The 17,846-nt window shown below is 47.0% G+C and overlaps 1 protein-coding gene across 1 annotated transcript in view; it reads left to right on the top strand.

The window, feature by feature from the left end:
- The first annotated feature begins 1,000 nt into the window (after positions 1-1,000).
- Positions 1,001-17,846, top strand: part of pthlha (parathyroid hormone-like hormone a) — a 67,079-nt gene continuing 50,233 nt past the window's right edge. Inside the window, exon 1 of the mRNA XM_008401661.3 lies at positions 1,001-1,097. The gene's annotated coding sequence lies outside the window, so the exon portion shown is untranslated. The remainder of the gene's footprint in view (positions 1,098-17,846) is intronic.

Genomic DNA, 17,846 nt, shown 5'->3' with positions numbered 1-17,846 from the left:
GGTCAACAGCTGTTGTATTTTTTATTTAATTAAAAAATATGAAATTATGATAGATATAAATATAGGTTTATTATTTTTATATCTAATGGTGCAGAAAATTATTTTTTGTTTCTGTTAAGCAACTCAAGTCTATTTTTCTTTAATTGTGCTTCTAAATCACAAACAGCACTAAATGTTATTAATGCACATAACACTTGATAGTAAAGAACTTTTTTTATTTCCTTTTTTTGTTACATAATCAAAATGCCCAAAGGTTCATCTCTTTGTCAAAGCCAGTCACATTCACCAAACAGCACCACTCTTCTCATTATCTCATTAGGAAGGACAAAGAAAACAACAATGCGTGAATTAAGAGACTAATATTTTCATTTCAGGTTTTATTAAGATTTGCTGTCGTGGGGCAAATTTCAGGCTAGGTGTTTGCTAAATGATCCTCAGCCTGAAAACGTTTGAAAACTGATCTAAAATCACTTTATGTCAATAAAGGTGTGATTCTGACTCAGTAAAAGGTCAAAGGTCACTTCCCCTTCATAGGCACCACCCTGCTGGACCGAACCGCGGATGTAGCCATTACAAAGTTTCTATAAACTATCCTAAAAGCCTGTATAAAATGTTCTGGTTCGTTTTAGTGATCCTTAAAGCTCCACTCCGGGTCGAATACGGACCGCTTCCGGCCGGGTTAAAGCCTTTAGCAGCTCCGGTGAGTCATGGATGTAGCCGCTGCTAGCTGGGCCGTTAGCTTCTGGGCTAATTCTAATCAAAAAGTTCCGGGAACCCGAACCAGTTCGAGATTATGTGTTTAATGTTTATAAAGAACTAACTGTAAATGTATTAAACTGCTCATAGCTTAAATATTTTCACATTTTAATCTATAACTCATGATTATTTGGTAGAATCTATATGTTGGTTTAAATAATTTATAAAAACATTTCCTATAATTTTTTTTTATCAGCATCATGCAGCTAATTTAGAGCTGTAACCATGGTTACTGGTTGTAGGTTGCTCCACTGATGACTGGTTCCATGATGAAGAGTTCGTTCAGGAGGACTGACCAGAACCAGAACCACAGATCATCATCAGCACTCAGCTCTACTCAGGTAAGAGGAAGTGACATCACACCGGTGCCCCAGGAAATCCTGAACCCTCCTGGATCCTTTGACGTTTGTTGTGTTTTTTATATTACTGGTTTCAACATATCCCAATAATATCTTATTTTCATTTTTCATAAATCCTTTAAATGAACCTGTTTGCCTTCAGTAGTTCCATTCAAGCTGTATTTTTACATAACTATTTTAGTGTGATTTTTAATTTCATTTGTTCTTGAGATCCCTCTGTATTTAATAGTTTATCATTTCCACATCAATATTTTCTCAAATAATGTAAATCTACCAATCTATGTGGGACGCCACAAAACGAACCATTTTTAAAGAGTGATTTTAACCTGTATGACTTAAAATCCCCGGTGTACCGAGTTAGCAGCACTTTAGAAAACAAAGTCAGTCCAAACATTTTCTACACATCAAACAATATAAACACACTTATAAACAAAATAACTCTTCCATGAACTCATCAGGGGTTAAAGGTCAGGAGTGAACTCATTTCCTGTCTGCATTTTAAATTAAATTCACATTTATTCCAGTTTACTGAATACATGTGAATTTATTGAACTGGAGAAGAGACTCAGACTGACCCATCGGCTCTCGTTCAGTCTGCAGGTTTGTAAACAGGAAGTAGTCTCTCCTCTCCAGCTGTTTGTTTTCTCCGCCCATCGATCGATCGATCAGTCAATCAATCAATCAGGCCAGCCGAGAAACGTCGTCCGTCCAGCGTGTCCTGGGTCTTCCTCTGGGCCTCCTCCAGGTGGGACATGAACTCCTCACCAGAGAGGCGTCAGTCCCAACCACATGCCCGATCCACCTGGCTCCTCTGGACGTGAAGGAGCAGCAGCTCTACTCTGAGTCCCTCCTGGATGACCAAGCTTCTCTTCCTATCTTTAAGAGAGAGCCCAGACACCCAGCGGAGGAAACCCATTTCTGCCGCTTGTATCTGGCCGAAATGGTTGAGCTTTATTAGAATTCAGACTTTTTTTAGGTTTTCTGTCATAAGTCTGCGTCCATTTTTATTTTCTCTGTTTCACATTATTGTTGTTCACATGTAACTAGTCGAGTTTCACGTCTGGGCACTCTCCACCTTGGCCACTAGATGGCAGTCAGTCACAAACGCTGGTCCTTTAAAACGTCTTAGAAATGTTCCATCATGTTGGTTAGAAATGAGTGATTAAGATCTCATTCCTCTCGGTTCTGGTCAGATCCCTCCTGGACTTTTATTGATCAAGAACTTCCTTGATTTATTCTCCAATTCCTGCTTCAACAAGAGTTCAGTTGGGTTCAGTTGGTCTCGTTTATGCTTGATGAGCATTAAGGTTGATGGTTCATAAATGACATTCAGGCTGAATAATGAGATGCTTAGATGGTGAACTTTGACTACTTGTCTGCTCACATTAAGGCTGACAGCCGGCAGAAGGTCACAGCCTGTTGATCAACCAGCAGGAGACAATCAGGCCGTAAATTAAAGTGGCATTAACGTCACACCAGGTAGCTGCTCATTGTGACCAACCTGAAACTGAAGCGGATCAGCTACGAGCCGAGGCCGGACCGCGATGCATTGTCCAGGAACTGGAACGTCCCCGTATCCTTTTGGATCCCGAGCGTCCCCGTATCCTCTTGGATCCCGAGCGTCCCCGTAACTCCATGGATCCCGAGCGTCCCTGTAACTCCATGGATCCCGAGCATCCCTGTAGCTCCATGGATCCCGAGCGTCCCTGTAGCTCCATGGATCCAGAGCGTCCCCGTATCCTCTTGGATCCGGAGCGTCCCCGTATCCTCTTGGATCCGGAGTGTCCCCGTATCCTCTTGGATCCCAAGCGTCCCCGTATCCTCTTGGATCCGGAGCTTCCCTGTAGCTCCATGGATCCAGAGCGTCCCCGTATCCTCTTGGATCCGGAGCGTCCCCGTATCCTCTTGGATCCGGAGTGTCCCCGTATCCTCTTGGATCCCAAGCGTCCCCGTATCCTCTTGGATCCGGAGCGTTCCCGTATCCTTTTGGATCCCGAGCGTCCCCGTATCCTCTTGGATCCGGAGCGTTCCCGTATCCTCTTGGATCCCGAGCGTTCCCGTATCCTCTTGGATCCGTATCCTCTTGCATCCGGAGCGTCCCCGTATCCTCTTGGATCCGGAGCGTTCCCGTATCCTCTTGGATCCGGAGCGTCCCCGTATCCTCTTGGATCCGGAGCGTCCCTTCAGCCTCCAGGATCCAGAGCGTTCCTGCAGCCCTCCTAAAGCTGAAGCATCTCTGTCGGCCACCAGAGGCCGGAACATCCCTGTAGCATTCTGGAACCGGAGTGAGAACAGTTCTTAGGGAAGGTTGATGTGACCTGGACCCTGGACCAACAATTTTCTTCAGGAATTGTTGAGAGCAAACTGACAGCTGTGAGGAGTTGCTGCCATGAAGCATTTATTTACCTCAACGTTCAGCCCCACTGGGAGCTAATTTGGCCCTCTGGTCTGTTTGCACCGTTGATCAAGATGAGGTGTCAAAAGATGTGGAGTCGTCTGATGAGCTGCTACCGGTGACATTTAAAGCTCACCTGCAGAGCTGAGGTTGATGTGAACGAGTTTCACTCTGTTCAAAACAAATCAGCCAGTAGAGACGACTTACTGGTCTGTGAAGGCCTGCAGACCCGTGGGAGACAAGCTGGTTCCAAGTCAGCTCTCCCCTGTCTGATAAAACTGTCGGCACATCAGAGGTGGCCGGATTTACCTTCAATCCCAACCTGTTGATGTGGGAAATCCTGTGTGAAGTCCTGGGAATGGTGCTGGGTGGGATTGAAGCCGGACTTCATTCATCCAGCTTGAGATGGAAAATAAACCTTTCAGTGTTGATGTTCATGATGTTGTTTCAGCTCGCTGCACAGAAGCTGAAGCAGTTTTATCACCAGATGATGATAAATCTGAATAAGACAGAAATGTTCGAGGTTCAGAGAGAGCAGAGCTCTGATCTCTTCCCAGATGTCTGCTGAAGTCTGGTGTAGGGCTGAAAGAGGTTCTTCCTGTCTTAGGCTCTTTTGTTCTGGCTCTTATAAATAGTAGCCTGTCTACTGGTGTGGTTCCAAGACTATTTAAACAGGCATTAGTTCAACCACTGATCAAAAAACCTGGCCTAGACCCTTCTTTGTTATCCAACTTCAGGCCTATTTCTAAGCTTCCTTTCATGTCTAAAATCTTAGAGAAAGTTGTTTATAACCAATTAAAAGCCTACCTCGACGAAAACAATATTCTTGAGGCCTTTCAGTCTGGTTTTAAAACTTTTCACAGTACTGAATCTGCATTGTTGAGGGTTTTTCATGATATTCTTCTGGCTACAGATGCTGTGGATCATGATGTTTTAATTTCTCGTTTAGAGCATTATGTAAAGGCACTGTCCTAGCGTGGCTTCGGTCTTACCTGGCCGATAGGTCTTTCTGTGTTAACCTAGATGATTTTAGATCATCCCCTGCTCCTTTATTGTGTGGGGTGCCGCAGGGCTCAATACTTGGACCTCTTTTGTTTTCTTTATATTTACTTCCTCTTGGGTCAATATTTAGGAAACACAATATTGCTTTTCATTGCTATGCGGATGACACACAGATCTATGTGCCCCTAAATCGAGTCATTTCTGTGCGGATTTTAATGAAGTGCATTGATGAAATTAAAACTTGGATGGCTCTGAACTTCTTGAATTTTAATGAAAGAAAGACGGAAGTGATTGTTTTTGGCCCTGGTACCACTGGTAGGTCTCCTCCAGTGGACGTGGGTCCGCTATCACAATATGTAAAGCCTTCTGTCACAAACCTGGGATTCGTAATGGATGAAAATTTTAAATTGGACAGGCAAATCAGTGCCGTAGTGAAATCGAGCTTCTTTCATTTGAGGCGGCTTGCAAAGATTAAGAACATTTTATCAGCTGAGCACTTTCAAGTAGTGATCCATGCCTTTATCACAACTCGGTTGGATTATTGCAATTCCTTATACATTGGTGTAAGCCAGTCCTCTCTGTCTCGTCTTCAGCTGGTCCAGAATGCTGCTGCACGGCTTTTAACTGGATCGCGGAAGAGAGAACATGTTACCCCTATTTTATCCTCTCTGCACTGGTTACCTGTCCATTTTAGAGTTCATTTTAAAATTCTTTTATTTGTTTTTAAATCTTTAAATGGCCTTGCCCCCTCCTATCTTTCTGAGCTGCTACATGTACACTGCCCTTCCCGAGCTCTCAGATCAGCGAGTCACCTGTACCTGGAGGTGCCGAGGACTTTGAGGAAGCTCAGAGGGGACAGGGCGTTTGCTGTGGCAGCTCCTAAACTTTGGAACTCTTTGCCAATGTCGGTAAAACAGGCCACTTCTCTGGCAATTTTTAAATCTGCTCTTAAGACTCACCTTTTTCGGCTGGCCTTTGATTCAGTTTGAGCTGCTGTTACTTTTAGTTACTTTTATTGTTTTTTTTTAGATTACTTATTGTGATATTTATTATGACTGCATATTTCGGTATGTTCTTGTATTGCATTGTGTGTCTTCATTTTAAGTGATTGTATTTTTGGTGTTAGTGTGCTTTTAATTTTTATTTCACTTGTTTTAATTCTGTGGCTGTGCAGCACTTTGGTCAGTGGAACTGTTTTAAAGTGCTATAGAAATAAACTTGGCTTGGCTTCCGTCAACAACTCAGAGGCGGAAGTCAGAGCTCCGCGCAACGCAGATAATGTTCCGGCTGAAACACGGGGCGCTAAATGATACAACATAAATTAACGAAGCTTCGAGGCAGGTCAATTTTCCTCGAGGAATTTTAATAATCGAGGAACTCGAATCACTTGAGGAATCGTTTCAGCCCTAGTCTGGAGACGATATTGACTGCAGAAATATCTCATCTTCACCAAGCACATGCAGACAGCAGAAAGGAACAACTTGGCTTTAAATAGAAACTGTCAGTAGAACCAGACTGCTGTGACTGACGGTGAGTGGGAAAGAACAGAAATCAAACCCTGATTGTCCCATAAGTAGTTTCTATGGGACAAAAGAGCCATGAATCTGGTGAGGTCAGAGGTCATCGTGGAGGAAAACGGATGAAAGCAGCTGAAGGTTTTAGACGTAACAGAACCGACTGGTTCTGTATCTGGTCTCTGATTCTGTCTCGGACCCGTTGCAGTCGCCTCCCTGGGAAGGTTTTCTGTACTTGGTTGCTTAAATTAACGCGGGATCAACAGATCTGCGCATTCTTTTGTGCTAATGCATAATTATGAGTTTATTGTAAAGCGTTGCTACCTCCCACCTGCAGGAGGCAGAATTTCTTTTCTCAGGCAGGATATTTTTAGCCTTTGACGAAAAATCTGAAGGCCATCTGTCATTTTGACAGATCTCAGTCCAAATGGTGCTGACATTTTTAATTTTACGCAGAGAGAACAAATGACTAAAGCAAAAAGAAAAATGAAAACTCCCGTTTGTGTATCATCTCTGGTCTGGATTAAAAGCATCCTGGAACTGATGGAGCGCTGCAGAGTTATGAACCGGAGCGCGTTGATGTGGAAGGAGCGCATCAACGTGCAAACGCTGGATTTCCTCCAGCCGGCCCTCATTGAAAGTCTAGTCAGCTGGAGAAATGTTCCCTGATGTCAAAACTTTGGATTTTTATTCCAAAAAAGAAAAAAAAAAACTAAATCCTGGAGGGACTGCGAATTGTGGCAGGAGTGTCCCATCAGTGAGAGGCTTGGACTCAGCGGGCCCCATCAGAACCATCAGCCAGCCTGGGATTCCCAGGTAGTCCTGAGTGGAAAGGTGCTGCTCCAGTCTGGGCTCTGTTTGTTAGGACAGCAGCATCATTAGCATCTGTGGCGCTGGGGGTAAAGGTGATGAAGCAACAGTCAGACTTCCTGTGTCTGCAGCCGGCATGAGTCAGGTCTCTTCCTGGAAGAGGTTCTGGTGAGTGTGTGGGAGGCGCTGAGCTCACGGCCCAACGGTTCTGCTGACGGGGATTTAAATTAGCAGCTGGAAGCTTCACACGTCTGAGTTCATAAAGATTCATCAGGAGTGAGTTTAACACTTCACTGGGTCCAGGTCCTGGAGTCCTGGGTCCAGGTCCTGGAGTCCTGGGTCCAGGTCCTGGAGTCCTGGGTCCAGGTCCTGGAGTCCTGGGTCCAGGTCCTGGAGTCCTGGGTCCAGGTCCTGGAGTTCTGGGTCCAGGTCCTGGAGTCCTGGGTCCAGGTCCTCCAGCTCAGACCGGAGCTGGTGTTCCAACAGGAACCTGGGTCAGAACCAGGGTCTCAGAGGTCCAAACGCTTCCAGCTGACGTTGGACCACCCGCTCTGAAGACCTGAAACGGGTCAGGCCCGCTTCATACACTCCAGAACCATTCTGGGTCTGTTTGGGATCATCGTCCTGCAGAAAAACAGAACCCTGTTCTAGTCAAACAGATGATGCTGTCACCACCGTGCCTCACAACCTGGACTCCTCCAGATCCCACCACCATGTGACCGTCAGACGTCTCTGGAGGACATTCGTTCTGTCCCAGTGGACGGCTGCTGCAGCTCCATGACGGCTGCTGCTGCAGCTCCATGACGGCTGCTGCAGCTCCATGACGGCTGCTGCTGCAGCTCCATGACGGCTGCTGCTGCAGCTCCATGACGGCTGCTGCAGCTCCATGACGGCTGCTGCTGCAGCTCCATGACGGCTGCTGCAGCTCCATGACGGCTGCTGCAGCTCCATGACGGCTGCTGCAGCTCCATGACGGCCATGACGGCTGCTGCAGCTCCATGACGGCCATGACGGCTGCTGCAGCTCCATGACTGCTGCTGCAGCTCCATGACGGCTGCTGCAGCTCCATGACGGCTGCTGCAGCTCCATGACGGCTGCTGCAGCTCCATGACGGCTGCTGCAGCTCCATGACGGCTGCTGCAGCTCCATGACGGCTGCTGCAGCTCCATGAAGGCTGCTGCAGCTCCATGACGGCTGCTGTAGCTCCATGACGGCTGCTGCAGCTCCATGACGGCTGCTGCAGCTCCATGACGGCTGCTGCAGCTCCATGACGGCCATGACGGCTGCTGCAGCTCCATGACTGCTGCTGCAGCTCCATGACGGCTGCTGCAGCTCCATGACGGCTGCTGCAGCTCCATGACTGCTGCTGCAGCTCCATGACGGCTGCTGCAGCTCCATGACGGCTGCTGCAGCTCCATGACGGCTGCTGCAGCTCCATGACGGCTGCTGCAGCTCCATGACGGCTGCTGCAGCTCCATGACGGCTGCTGCAGCTCCATGACGGCTGCTGTAGCTCCATGACGGCTGCTGCAGCTCCATGACGGCTGCTGCAGCTCCATGACGGCTGCTGCAGCTCCATGACGGCTGCTGTAGCTCCATGACGGCTGCTGCAGCTCCATGACGGCTGCTGCAGCTCCATGACGGCGGCTGCAGCTCCATGCTGCTTCCTGAGACAAAGCATGGAAGATGGAAACAGCTAATTTAGGAACAACTTGCTCTCAAGTCTAAACGTTTTACACTCGCTCTACACTCTATAAAAAGCAAATAATCAATAATTCAGTTCTTTTTTAGATGAAAAATTTAAAACTATTGCCTAAAATGCATAATGTCGTATTGCTTTAGTGAACATGTAATTATTTGTAGAAAAAGATGCATCTGCAGCTAAAACTTCCTTCTAACATCAACATGTGAAAAGATGAACCTTTCATAATGAAACATCAGGTTTTAGTATGTATGCTCTACAGCAGTGGTCCCCAATCTCTTTATCACTGTGGACATCAAGGCTTGGCAATTTTACTGCGGCCCGTCGGGGCGGCGGCGGCGGGAATGCCACATGACACAATTTAAATTTTTTGCCCTGATTTTCCCCATATGACAACTTAGACCATTCCGACCTGCTGTGTGGTGTATTACGTAGAACGTCGGACCGCTCCGATCTAAAATCGGACATGTTCAACATGTTGGATTGTCTCTTGGCCCTTTTATCGCAGCCAGTGGGGTTTTCCCTGACTGGGAGCCAGAATGCAGCCTGTTGAATGCGACAGGTAGCCAATCAGGCAGCGCGCTGATGTAAGCACGGAGGGGAATCCCAAACAGCTGACATCGCGCAACTGAGAGTCCGGTTTAGTGCGTAGTGCGGCTCCCTCAGTCTTTTATACAACATTTTTTCTTTTTGTTGCGTCTTAAAGCTTAAAATGAGTCCACAGACTATCACTGTTGCTTCTCCGTCGTCGGATATGTTTGTTACTCTAAATTGATGTATGGGAGTTTACGGTATTTTCTTCAGGAATCGGGATGTTCGTGAGTGAAATCGGTTAGATTAGGGTGTGTGGCTGCACACACAAACCAATCAAACCTGTTGTACTTCTATCAGCTCTGGCTACAGAGGTTTGGAACATCGACCGACAATTCTTAAATTGTGTCGTGTGAACCAGACTCACAAGCTCTACTCCTCTCGGCCCTTCCGCGCTCTGGCCACTTGGCCACTAGGGTAATATTTACATAACCCTTCAAAATAAGGTACAGATGTGCCACAAAAATGAGCTTTCATGAAAATGTTATCTCACGATAACGACAAATCAACGGGATCCCTGAGCTTGTTTCTCTGCAACCAGACGGTCCCATCTGGGAGTGATGGGAGACAATGACACCCAAAGTGTTGCTTTTATCCACAGCCTGCTTGGTCTCCTCGTGGCGAAGCAGCTTGGAGCTTCATCGCCTCATTAGCGAGCCGATCACTCCATATTATGCAGAGCGGCTTGCATTGTGGGAATCACCTACAGGGATAAATCCATCCTCCTGTCTCTTCTCTGGGCCTTTTCCCCTTTGCAAAGAAACTTTCTGTCATGATCCGTGTTTCTATGTGTTTATTTTTGAGTTTCTGTGTGATCCTGTTCCTTGTTAGTCCTGTCTCTGCGTCTTTCCCCGTTGATTGTCTCCCAGGTGTGTCTCGTTCCCGTGATTGCCCCGTGTGTATTTAGTCTCACCTGTTGTCTGTGTTCTTCGTCGGGTCCTTGTCAATAGTTTGTCTATGGTCCCTGTTGATTGTCTATTGATGTCACCTGTCTCCGTGCTGCCAGTTTTCCTCGTGCTGTTTCCCCGCTGTTCCTTGTTGTTAAGTTTATTCATTAAATACTTATTATTCTCGCTACATCCTGGGTCCTGCCTGCGTTCTCACTCACCGTAAACCACCGCCTCATGACACTTTCCAAATACATCTGATCTGTTTCTTACTCATTTTGCTGCTTGTGGGCTCAATGCTGTAACCGAGAGAATCCTGTTAAAGGATTTTCAAAATAAAAGATCCTCCAGACTCAAATAATGCATAACGGAAATATTTAATTATTTCTTGTGTGGCCCGGTATTGGTCCACGGACCGGGGGTTGGGGACCACTGCTCTAGAGATTATACCATTGATACATTAGTTGATTTCAGTAATTGATTAATTGCTTCAGCCCTACGTCCTGAACATCCTGACCAGACCAGGACAGTTGGCTTTTCCTTGATCTAATCTGATCTTGAAGCTGTGAGATAAAATCTTTATCGTCGTTTTTCTCAACAACCTGCTGATTATTTTTACTGAAGAGTATTAAAAGTGATTCAGTGTTCTGGTGTTTAAATACGATCCGTAGTTTCAAACTGAAAGTGCGGAGCAGCAGAAAGTCCAGCCGGCAGAAATCCACACTGACCCTCTGTTCTGCTGCGTTTATTTAAACCTGCAGCAGGTGTTAATCAGAGCGATATCAGGGTGTTGAAATGAAGCCCCGCATCTGGCGGACCGGAGGAAACACAGCAGAGATGTTCTGGGTGTGGACCTCAACCGATCAGACTGATGAACACTTGGACAGAGCCGCTGTGTTTGTTGGTTCTGCAGAACCACCCTGCAGTCCTTGAAGCAGTTCCAGGTGCTTGGAGGCTGGAAGCTGAAACTCAGCTGAGCTTGGAGAAGAAGAAAGCAGAGGAGCTTTAGAAAGTGATGACCCAGCTGAGAGTCGGATAACCGTTCAGGTGGGAAGGATTTCTGGAGGCTCCTTTGCATTTGTTTGACTTAAGTCCTGGAGGGGAAGACGGAGCCGTGGACTGCAGCTGGGAAAGTCAGACCCACCATCATTACTGTGACATGAGGGGTTTACCTGATCTGAATCATCACTTACTGACCGGAGGAAAACCACAGACCTTCACTTTATCATCTCCCAGTTACTCTGTACAAACAGCTGGATTCTTGGAGGACATGTGACTGTTGATGAGGGAAAGATGGTCATTTCATCTGACCGGTTCTGCTTTTAACTCTTTATCACTAGAACGTTTTTCACTTTAGAGGTAGGACAAGCCGTGTGTTGTGCTAAAGAGATTTGATGCACAGCAGACCGCGTCCTTTGATTGGCCAGTGATTACCTCACTGCTTGAGCAAAGGTTGGACCTCCAAACATCTGAACCAGCGCCGACGTGGCGTCGGCCGTCACAGAGATGCTTAATGTGGAGCAGGATGACCGTAATGTAGCAGCCCTGCCAGCAGCACGAGCTCATTTCTTTCCTTTTCAGTGAAGTTCATGGCCATTGGTTCACATCCTTTCACTCAACCCAGAAAGTTGCATTTGTTGAAAAAAAATCCCACAACATTGATACATTTGTACGTTTGAATTGTTTTAAACTAAGAAAGCAATGAAGATCTAGAAGACAAATGTAAGAATCTGGGTTTAGTTGAGTTCATCAGAACCTCGAGGTTCTGGTTCTGTTGCTGAGTTTTGCTGGTAACATGATCACGGCCCCTGCATAGTGAGACCGAGTCGAACCGAACCGAACCGAACCAGACTGAGACCTGGTTGTCATTTTGGGCCAAAACCAGACAGACTGTATAGTGTAGACCAGAGTCAGTGTGAACTCGGACCAGGTGTGTTTAACTCCACCAGGTGTGGCTGAACATCAGAAATCCAGATGAACTGAAATAAACCAGGAAGCTTCCTGCAGGATGAAGCTACAGCTGTGACACCAGAATCAATAAGTATTCATATAAATCTATAATAGTGCTGAAAGGCTTGGTGAGAACAAGATGGAGGACGATATAAAAGCTTTTCAGCTGAATCCAGGATTGAAATGTCGCTGTGTGAAGAACTTTCCTGGGTCCGGATGAAGGAGAAACCTGTGGGATTCATCCACATCCCGACTGAGACACCAGCGGCAGATTTAACCTCTGATTTTTCTGAGTTTTCAGCCGGAGGAACAAACCTTCATTCAGAGGACGTTTCACTTCAAGGTGAAGCTGAAATGATCTTTTATGCTCAGCAGTCATTCATGTTTACGGTCCCTGGCATCCTGACTGTTGTTATAAAGCACTGATTATCCTCTAAGCTGTTGGCTCTTACAGGCTGTATAAAATAAATTGGTTTATTGTCGTTAAGTTGAAGCTGAAAGCCAGGAAGTACAAAGGAGCCCCAACCTAAGGCCAGATTGTTAACAAAGTGTTTCCATCCGTTCTCAAAGTGGAGCTTTGGATGTGAACACAACCTGCATTCTTCCTCCCAGCTGTAAACTCTCCCCGTTTGGCTGCTGTCCATTTTTCAGCATTGAGATGATTAATAACCAGCAGCACAAAAGGCTGAGCTCCTCCAGGTTCAGCAGCGATCCGTCTTTTCTTCAGACAGAAGCTCTTTACGGAGAGCAAACATCAGCAGATATCGTTCCCCAATAAAGGAGATGTTTGCCTTGGCCGCCTCCCTTCCCCCTCTGACACGGTTTACATGACACGAGCAGGGAGCGCCCCTCGGTCCGAGCCGGATACGCACAAACGCTCCTCCGTGGAAGGAAAGGAGGCTTCAAAGAGCCACTTACAGCCGGAGCATCAGAACCCGACCACCCGCAGCCGAGCCGGACCCAGAACTGCTGAGCAAACAGCAGCGAGCGACTTCATTCTGCCGCTCAGACACAAACCCAGACCTGCTCGTTGCACAGAGAGGAGCTGGAGTCCCGACTTGTCCCAGTTCACACTAGGCTCTCTGCGTTTCTGTAATGGTTCCCAGAACTTTGGACCAGTGGAACCAGTTCGAGAGGAAGAGGAACGCCACGGCCTCCTGGTCCCATCAGTGATCTGCTGCTGGAACCGGGCCACAGCTGAGGCTCATCTAGCTGGGAGCAAACTGTTTTTCCAGTTCAATCCCAGTTAAAGCCCAGTGGGCTGCAGCCGGGAGGTGGTTCTGCTCACGGTTCTGCTCACGGTTCTGCTCACGGTTCTGCTCACGGTTCTGCTCACGGCTCTGCTCACGGTTCTGCTCACGGTTCTGCTCACGGTTCTGCTCACGGTTCTGCTCACGGCTCTGCTCACGGTTCTGCTCACGGTTCTGCTCACGGTTCTGCTCACGGCTCTGCTCACGGTTCTGCTCACGGTTCTGCTCACGGTTCTGCTCACGGCTCTGCTCACGGTTCTGCTCACGGCTCTGCTCACGGTTCTGCTCACGGTTCTGCTCACGGTTCTGCTCACGGTTCTGCTCACGGCTCTGCTCACGGTTCTGCTCACGGTTCTGCTCACGGTTCTGCTCACGGCTCTGCTCACGGTTCTGCTCACGGTTCTGCTCACGGTTCTGCTCACGGTTCTGCTCACGGTTCTGCTCACGGCTCTGCTCACGGTTCTGCTCACGGTTCTGTTCACGGTGCCGCAGTCTGAGCCTGGCTGCAAGGAAAACTCCCACAATCCCCTTCACTCGTTCACATCCAGAGAAATAAACGAGTGAATAATTAATTAAAATATTTTAATAAGATATTAAGATATTCAGTGGATGATGGATGGATGGACGGACGGATGGACGGACGGACGGATGGACGGACGGACGGACGGACATCAGAACTCTTCATCTTATTTGCAGCCATTCAGTTTTGTAGATAAATGTGAACAAAACTGAATCAAACCAGAGCAGCTGAAGGATCAGCAGTTAAACCCAAACTGGTCCCACTGGTCGCCTCCCCCCATCTGCTCTTCATCAGCTCCTCATCCTGGCATTCCTCTGGTTCCGGTCCGATCACCGTCTCTCATTAAGGAACCCGTCAGAACCCTGACTGGACCCACCAGCTGCATCCGAGTCGGTCGGGTTGCAGCGGCGAGGCCGCTATGGAGTCGCCAGCTCGATGACATCATGGGCTGGATGTTTGAAGCCCCGCCCTGAAGCTGCAGCGCTCGGCTCTGAATCACTGCAGCCATTATGAAAGCTGAAGCGGTGCATTCATTCCTTCCTGGCCTCCAGAACGTTTTTCCGCTCGCTCAGCTCTGCAGAGCTCCCACATCATCAGCTCCAGCCAATCAGAGCGCTGCTCTCATTCAGACGGAGCCGTTCAGCTCACAGCTGGACTGGAAGCGTTCAGAGGATCCAGGATGATGACATCACTTCCTGATCGTCACTTCCATCAGACCTGAGACTGGGCTGGAGGTTCAGCTTCCAGCAGGACAACCGCCATGAATATTAGAATGGCCTAGTCAAAGTCCAGACCTGAATCCCACTGGAATCTGTGGCTGGATGTTCTTCATCCAGCTGGAAATATTTCACCTGTTCAGATCTGCAGCCAGAGGCTACATGGAGATGCACACCACACTTTTCAGATTGTAAATGGCAAATGAGCCATTTGCCTTTGCTTCATAAAGAATCAGCGATGAACAGAGGAACGTGATCTGATTAAAAATGCTCATTCTGCAGATTTTTCATTCAGCCGCCACATTTTGATGCATTACCAGTACATTAAAAGATGAAAATCATAATTTGATTGCTTTTCCATGAGAATTGATAAGAAAATCTAAATAATAATGACATTCCTTTAGTGAGAGTTTGATTTATAGCGATGATTGAATCAGCAGCTAAAAATCCTTCCAACGTCAAGATGAGAAAATCTGAACATTTACACAGATTAGAGCTGATGGGGGATTATTTATGGGATTAATCCATTAATAACTAGATGGAAAAGGTGATTATGAGCAGATTTTTACAGAATCTGAAACTGAAATTGGTTCTGGTTGAACAGATTTACAGTTTCAATCTTTATATTTTCGCAGAGTTTCTGTTTGATTGCATAAACGTGTTGATCCTAATGCAAGTAATATTTTTAAATCTGTTGACATATTAATAAGTTAGTTTGGGCCCTGAAGTAAGACTGTAGGGTCAGGGGTCATGAGCAGTAACCGGGTCGGGTCGGAACAGAACCAGGTCTCAGCAGGAATCTGAAGAGCAAACAGATTCTTCTTCTCTGGTTTTCTGTCCCTGAGTCGTCGTTCTGGACAAACAACGGGTCGGGTCCTGGTTCTGGTCCAGCTAGGATCTGGGCCGGAGCCTTTGAAGAGGAGGAACCAGCAGCGTCTGTTTGTCTTCTCATGGCTTTAATCCCGACTCGCTCTTCATCTCTGAGCCTTCCAACAACACGAGTCGCTGCGGCAGCAAACGTGGGGCTCGGGTTTCCGCCGGCGCCGCCAAGCACCACAGCCAGCCGGGACGGAGGCCGGGGCCCCCGGGGGCCCGCTGTTTACGCTCAGGGCGTTCACCTGCTGGAGTTGGATATCATCTGAGACGGGACCTGCAGCTGATGGAGTCATGGAGCCGACCTGGGAACGGCGAAGTACAGCAGACATGGCTGGACGACATGACCTCTGACCTTACGAACGCCATGACCTCTGACCTTACGAACGCCATGACCTCTGACCTTACGAACGCCATGACCCCTGACCTTACAAACGCCATGACCCCTGACCTTACGAACGCCATGACCTCTGACCTTACGAACGCCATGACCTCTGACCTTACGAACGCCATGACCTCTGACCTTACGAACGCCATGACCTCTGACCTTACGAACGCCATGACCTCTGACCTTACGAACGCCATGACCTCTGACCTTACGAACGCCATGACCTCTGACCTTACGAACGCCATGACCTCTGACCTTACGAACGCCATGACCCCTGACCTTACGAACGCCATGACCCCTGACCTTACGAACGCCATGACCTCTGACCTTACGAACGCCATGACCTCTGACCTTACGAACGCCATGACCTCTGACCTTACAAACGCCATGACCTCTGACCTTACGAACGCCATGACCTCTGACCTTACGAACGCCATGACCTCTGACCTTACGAACGCCATGACCTCTGACCTTACGAACGCCATGACCTCTGACCTTACGAACGCCGTGACCCCTGACACTACAGGGTTTCTTTAAAAAAATGAAACAAAATGTTTTTATTTCTGTTTTACTTTCTTGTCAATAAGAAACTAAACATGCAAACTTTTCTGAAAGTGCAAGTAGAAAAACGATGTGTAGATTATTGTAGATCTAACGACATGATTGTGTCTTTATAGGATTAAAATTTACTAATTTATTTGGATTGATTGGCTTTTTGGGGGGTGTCGTATTTCTTTGCTTTTTGGGGGGTGTCGTATTTGCTTTTTGGGGGGTGTCGTATTTCTTTGCTTTTTGGGGGGTGTCGTATTTGCTTTTTGGGGGGTGTCGTATTTCTTTGCTTTTTGGGGGGTGTAGTATTTCTTTGCTTTTTGGGGGGTATCGTATTTCTTTGCTTTTTGGGGGGTGTAGTATTTCTTTGCTTTTTGGGGGGTGTAGTATTTCTTTGCTTTTTGGGGGGTGTCGTATTTGCTTTTTGGGGGTGTTGTATTTCTTTGCTTTTTGGGGGGTATCGTATTTCTTTGCTTTTTGGGGGGTGTAGTATTTCTTTGCTTTTTGGGGGGTGTCGTATTTCTTTGCTTTTTGGGGGGTGTAGTATTTCTTTGCTTTTTGGGGGGTGTAGTATTTCTTTGCTTTTTGGGGGTGTAGTATTTCTTTGCTTTTTGGGGGGTGTCGTATTTGCTTTTTTGGGGGTGTAGTATTTCTTTGCTTTTTGGGGGGTATCGTATTTCTTTGCTTTTTGGGGGGTGTCGTATTTGCTTTTTGGGGGGTGTAGTATTTCTTTGCTTTTTGGGGGGTATCGTATTTCTTTGCTTTTTGGGGGGTGTAGTATTTCTTTGCTTTTTGGGGGGTATCGTATTTGCTTTTTGGGGGGTGTAGTATTTCTTTGCTTTTTGGGGGGTATCGTATTTCTTTGCTTTTTGGGGGGTGTCGTATTTGCTTTTTGGGGGGTGTAGTATTTCTTTGCTTTTTGGGGGGTGTCGTATTTCTTTGCTTTTTGGGGGGTGTCGTATTTCTTTGCTTTTTGGGGGGTGTCGTATTTGCTTTTTGGGGGGTGTAGTATTTCTTTGCTTTTTGGGGGGTGTAGTATTTCTTTGCTTTTTGGGGGGTATCGTATTTGCTTTTTGGGGGGTGTAGTATTTCTTTGCTTTTTGGGGGGTGTCGTATTTCTTTGCTTTTTGGGGGGTGTCGTATTTGCTTTTTGGGGAGTGTAGTATTTCTTTGCTTTTTGGGGGGTGTTGTATTTCTTTGCTTTTTGGGGGGTGTCGTATTTCTTTGCTTTTTGGGGGTGTCGTATTTCTTTGCTTTTTGGGGGTGTCGTATTTGCTTTTTGGGGGGTGTAGTATTTCTTTGCTTTTTGGGGGGTATCGTATTTCTTTGCTTTTTGGGGGGTGTAGTATTTCTTTGCTTTTTGGGGGGTGTAGTATTTCTTTGCTTTTTGGGGGGTGTCGTATTTGCTTTTTGGGGGGTGTAGTATTTCTTTGCTTTTTGGGGGGTGTAGTATTTCTTTGCTTTTTGGGGGGTATCGTATTTGCTTTTTGGGGGGTGTCGTATTTGCTTTTTGGGGGGTGTAGTATTTCTTTGCTTTTTGGGGGGTGTCGTATTTCTTTGCTTTTTGGGGGGTGTCGTATTTCTT

Source organism: Poecilia reticulata, chromosome 23 (genome assembly GCF_904066995.2).
Source record: "Poecilia reticulata chromosome 23, P_reticulata-male-v2, whole genome shotgun sequence".
NCBI classification, from domain to species: domain Eukaryota; kingdom Metazoa; phylum Chordata; class Actinopteri; order Cyprinodontiformes; family Poeciliidae; genus Poecilia; species Poecilia reticulata.
The sequence above is the reverse complement of the archived record's forward strand: the minus strand, read 5'-3'. Positions and strand labels throughout refer to the sequence as shown.